The sequence below is a fragment of the Entelurus aequoreus genome, linkage group LG01 (genome assembly GCF_033978785.1).
Source record: "Entelurus aequoreus isolate RoL-2023_Sb linkage group LG01, RoL_Eaeq_v1.1, whole genome shotgun sequence".
In the NCBI taxonomy this organism is placed as follows: Eukaryota; Metazoa; Chordata; class Actinopteri; order Syngnathiformes; family Syngnathidae; genus Entelurus; species Entelurus aequoreus.
Genome location: NC_084731.1, coordinates 71921997 through 71929113, shown reverse-complemented (window position 1 = coordinate 71929113; position 7117 = coordinate 71921997). Strand labels below are relative to the sequence as shown.

General features: G+C 36.8%; 1 long non-coding RNA gene across 1 annotated transcript; it reads right to left on the bottom strand.

The window, feature by feature from the left end:
* Positions 1-3395: 3395 nt before the first annotated feature.
* LOC133638939 (uncharacterized) lies at positions 3396-6224 on the bottom strand. Its single transcript, XR_009823714.1, has 3 exons — positions 6021-6224; positions 5632-5707; positions 3396-4729 (listed from the first exon to the last, which is right to left on the bottom strand). It is a non-coding gene; the product is annotated as an uncharacterized LOC133638939 (long non-coding RNA).
* Positions 6225-7117: the final 893 nt, after the last annotated feature.

Sequence of the window (7117 nt, the reverse complement as noted above, 5' to 3'; positions counted from 1 at the left end):
GCACTTTCTGTTTTGGAAATGACATGAATGTTTGTGCCACTGCTTAATAACTCTTTAATAAATACAGTTTTGGTTAATTGACTTAGTTGTGATTTCCCTCTCTGCATGAAAGTTTAAATGTAGCATATATTAATGCAGTATGAACAAGAATGTTTTAATGTAGACACATAGAATCATCATACTGGTGTGATTATATGCATCAAGTGTACATTCAAGGCTAAGGCAAAATATCGAGAAATATATCGTGTATCGGGACATGGCCTAAAAATATCGAGATATTACAAACGTAATAAAAGGCCCTAGTTTGTACAGTGAATGTATATGTACATGTATGTGTATATGTATGTTTGTACAGTGAATGTATATGTACATGTATGTGTATATGTATGTTTGTACAGTGAATGTATATGTACAGTATGTGTATGTGTATGTTTGTACAGTGGATGTATATGTACAGTATGTGTATATGTATGTTTGTACAGTGAATGTATATGTACATGTATGTGTATATGTATGTTTGTACAGTGAATGTATATGTACAGTATGTGTATATGTATGTATGTATGTATGAATGTATGTATGAATGTATGTATGTACAGTGAATGTATATGTACATGTATGTGTATATGTATGTTTGTACAGTGAATGTATATGTACAGTATGTGTATATGTATGTATGTATGTATGTATGTATGTATGTATGTATGTATGAATGTATGTACAGTGAATGTATATGTACATGTATGTGTGTATGTATGTTTGTATAGTGAATGTATATGTACAGAATGTGTATATGTATGTTTGTACAGTGAATGTATATGTACATGTATGTATATATGTATGTTTGTTCAGTGGATGTATTTACTACAGTACATCAGGACTGTTAGCAGAGACTTGAGTAGAAGTAGAGGGTCAGATGATGTCTGAGGAGGTTGTATGCTGCCACCTAGTGTGCACAAGATGCACACACACTATGCAAAGATAAGGTTTCATGATCAGGATCAAGATTGTATTGTTAGTGCAGTTCAACTTTTTCCACCACAGAAAACACTCGTCTCTCCGAGTACCAGCATAATGGCCAACATTAACATGCAGTAGCTAGTAAGTATTCACAAGGCAGAGGTTTTATGTAACAATTACATTACACACAGTTTAAACAGTAACACTACTGTGTTTGAGTATAGAAAATTAGAACACTGTACTTTAATGGAGTGATTCCTTGGCGCGCCACAAGATGAAGCACCTGTACCACACAGCTTGAGGATCCCTGGTCTAATTAGCAAGTTGCGTTCTGAGGATGCATGAGTGCTGACGGCACTGGGGAGCAACGGCTCACAGTAATAGTCCCATCAAAGTCTTGGAGAGGCTCAGTCAGAGAGGCTGCTGTGGACTCATAATGTGAGTACACCCAAAAACACAGGGCTTCTAAACCTTCTCCAATATTTCCACTACAGAAGGGCCCGGGGCCCACTCAAGTATTAACAGTGACCCTTGCTTTTATTCCTGCTGAATAACTAACAAAATAAACCTTGTGAAGTGAGATGAAAACATGTGTTCATCGCGGGGATTATTAACGAGGCTTAGGTCAGGCTGATGACAACAACTTAGAACTAAATATACAACAATAAATGTAAAAACCAACATTATTTACAATCATGCAGAGGTAAGATAAATACATTCCAACTAAATAATAATGCAAACCCCAAACCACTGCAGTTGTCACGTTGTGTAAAATGGTAAATAAAAAGACAATACAATGATTTGCAAATCCTTTTCAACTTATATTCAATTGAATAGACTGCAAAGACAAGATATTTCATGTTCACACTGAGAAACTCATTTTGTTTTGCAAATAATCATGAACTTAGAATTGAATGGCAACAACACATTGCAAAAAAGGCATTTTTACCAGTGTGTTACATCAGTGTGTTACAACCACCGGGCCGCGGCCTGGTACCGGTCCGTGGATCGATTGGTACCGGGCCGCACAAGAAATAAATAAATTAAAAATTAAAATTTTTTTTTATTTTATTTTTGTATTAAATCAACATAAAAAACACAAGATACACTTAAAATTAGTGCACCAACCCAAAAAACCTCCCTCCCCCATTTACATTCATTCGCACAAAAGGGTTGTTTCTTTCTGTTATTAATATTTCTGGTTCCTACATTATATATCAATATAGATAAATTCCCAATCGATTGGGAACTGAGGAGACACTTTTTTTAAGTGGAATTCTTTCCCATTCTTGCTTGATGTACAGCTTAAGTTGTTCAACAGTCTCCCTTCTGATATTTTAGCCTTCATATTGCACCACACATTTTCAATGGGAGACAGGTCTGGACTACAGGCAGGCCAGTCTAGTACCCGCACTCTTTTACTATGAAGCCACGCTGTTGTAACACCTGGCTTGGCATTGTCTTGCTGAAATAAGCAGGGGCGTCCATGGTAACGTTGCTTGGATGGCAACATATGTTGCTCCAAAAGCTGTATGTACCTTTCAGCATTAATGGTGCCTTCACAGATGTGTAAGTTACCCATGCCTTGGGCACTAATACACCCCCATACCATCACAGATGCTGGCTTTTACACTTTGCACCTAGAACAATCCGGATGGTTCTTTTCCTCTTTGGTCCAGAGGACACGACGTCCACAGTTCCCAAAAACAATTTGAAATGTGGACTCGTCAGACCACAGAACACTTTTCCACCTTGTATCAGTCCATCTTAGATGAGCTCTGAGTGTTGTTGATAAATGGTTTTGCATAGTAGAGTTTTGACTTGCACTTACATATGTAGGGACCAAGTGTAATTACTGACAGTGGTTTTCTGAAGTGTACCTGAGCCCATGTGGTAATATCCTTTACACACTGATGTGGCTTTTTGATGCAGTACCGCCTGAGGGATCCAAGGTACGTAATATCATGGCTTACGTGCAATGATTTCTCCAGACTCCCTGAACCTTTTGATGATATTACGGAGCGTAGATGGTGAAATCCCTAAATTCCTTACCATAGCTGGTTGAGAAATGTTGTTCTTAAACAATTTGGTCAGGCATTTGTTGACAAAGTGGTGACCCTCGCCCCATCCTTGTTTGTGAATGACTGAGCATTTCATGGAAGCTGCTTTTATACCCAATCATGGCACCCACCTGTTCCCAATTAGCCTGATCACCTGTGGGATGTTCCAAAGAAGTCTTTGATGAGCATTCCTCAACTTTCTCACTCTTTTTTGCCACTTGTGCCAGCTTTTTTAAAACATGTTGCAGGCATCACATTCCAAATGAGCTAATATTTGCAAAAAAGAACAAAGTTTACCAGTGTGAACATGAAATATCTTGTCTTTGCAGTCTATTCAATTGAATATATATATGAAAAGGATTTGCAAATCATTGTATTTTCTTTTTATTTACCATTTACACAAAGTGACAACTTCACTGCTTTTGGGTTTTGTATATACTTTTCTTAAATAAACTGTCAACAAAATTAAAGTGCAAATGAAAACACAACTTCACCACTTTAGTCAACATTTTTGCGCTGAAAGGGTAATTGCACTTTGTTTGGGATTTTGCCTATCATTCACAATCCTTATGTAAGACGAGAACACATTTGTATACATTCTAAATCGTAAATAAATGCTAGCAAGAGTCAGCTAACAAGGAAAGTAATGTCTATTCCACATTTAAAGCGCTCTAAAAAAAACATCCAAATGCCTCCAATCAGGTTTTATATACACGCCGTAAGTATCTGATCTGATCTATCCCATAACTCCGGAGGGGTTGACCAGCTCTCTCCCTCCCTCTCTGTCCTCAGCAGCTCTCATTGCCTCAGTGAGTTTCAGGGGAGTCCATTCTCCGATGTTATCTTCCCATCTTTTCTTTGGTCTCCCTGGTCTCCTGCCACCTTGTACGGTGCCTTGCAGGATGCTTTTTGCAAGGCCTGAGGATCTGGTGATGTGTCCGTACCACCTCAGTTTCCGCTTTATGAGCGTAGTGAGCAGGTCATCATGTGGGCCGATGACTTGGCTGAATTTTTGCCGGACTTCTTGGTTTGTGACATGTTGGGTGTATTGTTGCTGAGCCTGTAAATTAGCCGCCAACCTCTGGGCCGTGGCTGTTCGCTCTTGCGTTGACTGCTTGCTGGCGTAGTTAGCATGCTTGGTAGCAAAGTGGCGGCTGATATTGTACTCTTTGTAAACCGCGACAGTTTCTTGGCATATCAGACACACAGCCTTTGATCGGACTTCAGTAAAAAAATATTTCGTTGTCCACTCTGCATTAACAACAACACTGTAGGAGCTACCCATGAATCTTGTGTAGCATCTCATCTCCATGCTCGGAATTCTTTTCTGCAGCTCTGCTGTGAGGCTCCATGTTTGACAGGCGTAAAGGAAGATGGACATTACAAGTGAGCCCTGTAATCTCACCTTTGATGCTTGTGTCTTTCCATATGGGCTTCAGTTAGGGCAGCAGTTGTTTCAGCACTTCTGGCAAGGACTTCCCGTTTGGATCCTTCATGGGACACGATTGCTTCGAGGTACTTGAAGCTGGACACCGTGTCCAGTGCCTGTCCATTGAATTTGATGTCTAAGCAGATGCCATTGTTGTTCTTGGTCATCATTTTGGTTTTTTCAGCATGGATTTCCATTCCATAGGCTCGAGAGGTGGTATCAAGCCTTTCAACTCGAATGGCAAGTTCTCTTTCTTCTCCAGCTAGCCCATCAATATCATCTGCATACAACAATGTAATAAATGTCATATATCACATACAACAATGTAATAGATGTCATATATCACATAACAATGTAATAGATGTCATATATCACATACAACAATGTAATAGGTGTCATATATCACATAACAATGTAATAGATGTCATATCACATATAACAATGTAATATATGTCATATATCACATACAACAATGTAATAGGTGTCATATATCACATAACAATGTAATATATGTCATATATCACATACAACAATGTAATATATGTCATACATCACATACAACAATGTAATATATGTTATGTATCACATACAACAATGTAATAGATGTCATATATCACAATAATTAATGTAATAGATGTCCTATAACATACAACAATGTGTTTCATGTCAAGGCGTGGCGAAGTTGGTAGAGAGGCCGTGCCAGCAATCGGAGGGTTGCTGGTTACTGGGGTTCAATCCCCACCTTCTACCATCCTAGTCACGTCCGTTGTGTCCTTGGGCAAGACACTTCACCCTTGCTCCTGATGGGTGCTAGTTAGCGCCTTGCATGGCAGCTCCCGCCATCAGTGTGTGAATGTGTGTGTGAATGGGTGAATGTGGAAATACTGTCAAAGCGCTTTGAGTACCTTGAAGGTAGAAAAGCGCTATACAAGTATAACCCATTTATCATTTATTTATTATATCACATACAATAATGTAATAGATGTCATATATCACATACAACAATGTAATATATGTCATATATCACATACAACAATGTGTTTCATGTCATATATCACATATAACAGTGTAGTATATGTCATATATCACATACAACAATGTAATAAATGTCATACATCACATACAATAATGTAATAGATGTCATTGTGCCGCCCTCGATATGTAGAAATATCTTGGCTTTACCCTAACACCTTTTCTTGATCAAACACTGAAAAACGTCTTCTTGTCCACAGGTTTATTGACCCTAAAAAGGGTAAAACTGAAAGCATACAAGCAGAAAGGATGCTTACATTACAGACATGCACACACAGCCTTATTACACACACACAATCCCATTACGATAAAACGTGCATTATGCTGTGTATTGAACTTAAATGGACAAATAAATGCCACAAAATATGTAATATAAGTGCTTTATAGCAAACTACCTTACTATGCTAACATTCACTTCACTGTATGAATTCCGAAAATTAGCATGACTGACTTTTGGCCATAAAACGTCCCAAATTACATCACAACCAACAAATAATACAACTCAATCAAATATTAGCATACTACTCAACAATACATACCAATGATACTTTGTTTGGCATGAGATTCGAGCAGATGAAAACGTTTGCGATCGTCACTGAACTAGCTTAAAGTCTACTTGAAAGGAACTCCTTGTTGTGCCCTGCTATCATGGACATTACTGTAAACTAGGCAATGCTGCCTCCTGCTGTCTAAAGGAGGAAGTGCACCTCACTGTTGAATTCCAAAGTGAACTTAAACACTGGTTTTACATATATTATTAATAAATTCAACAAACAAGACAGAACAGTCATATATCACCTACAACAATATAATTGATGTCATATATCACATACAACAATGTAATATATGTTATATATCACATACAACAATGTAATCGATGTCATATATCACATACAACAATGTATAAGATGTCATATATCACATACAACAATGTAATATATGTTATATATCACATACAACAATGTAATCGATGTCATATATCACATACAACAATGTATAAGATGTCATATATCACATACAACAATGTGTTTCATGTCATATATCACATACAACAATGTAATAGATGTCATATATCACATACAACAATGTAATCGATGTCATATATCACATACAACAATGTATAAGATGTCATATATCACATACAAAAATGTGTTTCATGTCATATATCACATACAACAATGTAATAGATGTCATATATCACATACAACAATGTATAAGATGTCATATATCACATACAATAATGTAATAGATGTCATATATCACATACAACAATATAAAAGATGTCATATATCACATACAATAATGTAATAGATGTCATATATCACATACAACAATATAAAAGATGTCATATATCACATACAACAATGTAATATGTCATATATGAATGAATTGAATGAAATAAGTTTATTTCGGTCATATAATCAACCATCAACCATTAACCATTTTGTGTGACCAGTTTAACAGTACAGATTAGACATATTTAACAATCATACACATTTACACACAAAAAGAAAAGAAAAGAAAAAGCATGACCGAAAAAGGAATAGGATGAAGCCAAAGCTTATATTTGCCTATCCTATACCTTCACTGAAAATAAGATTACCTGGAACATCAACGTTAAAAAAAACAAAAAAAT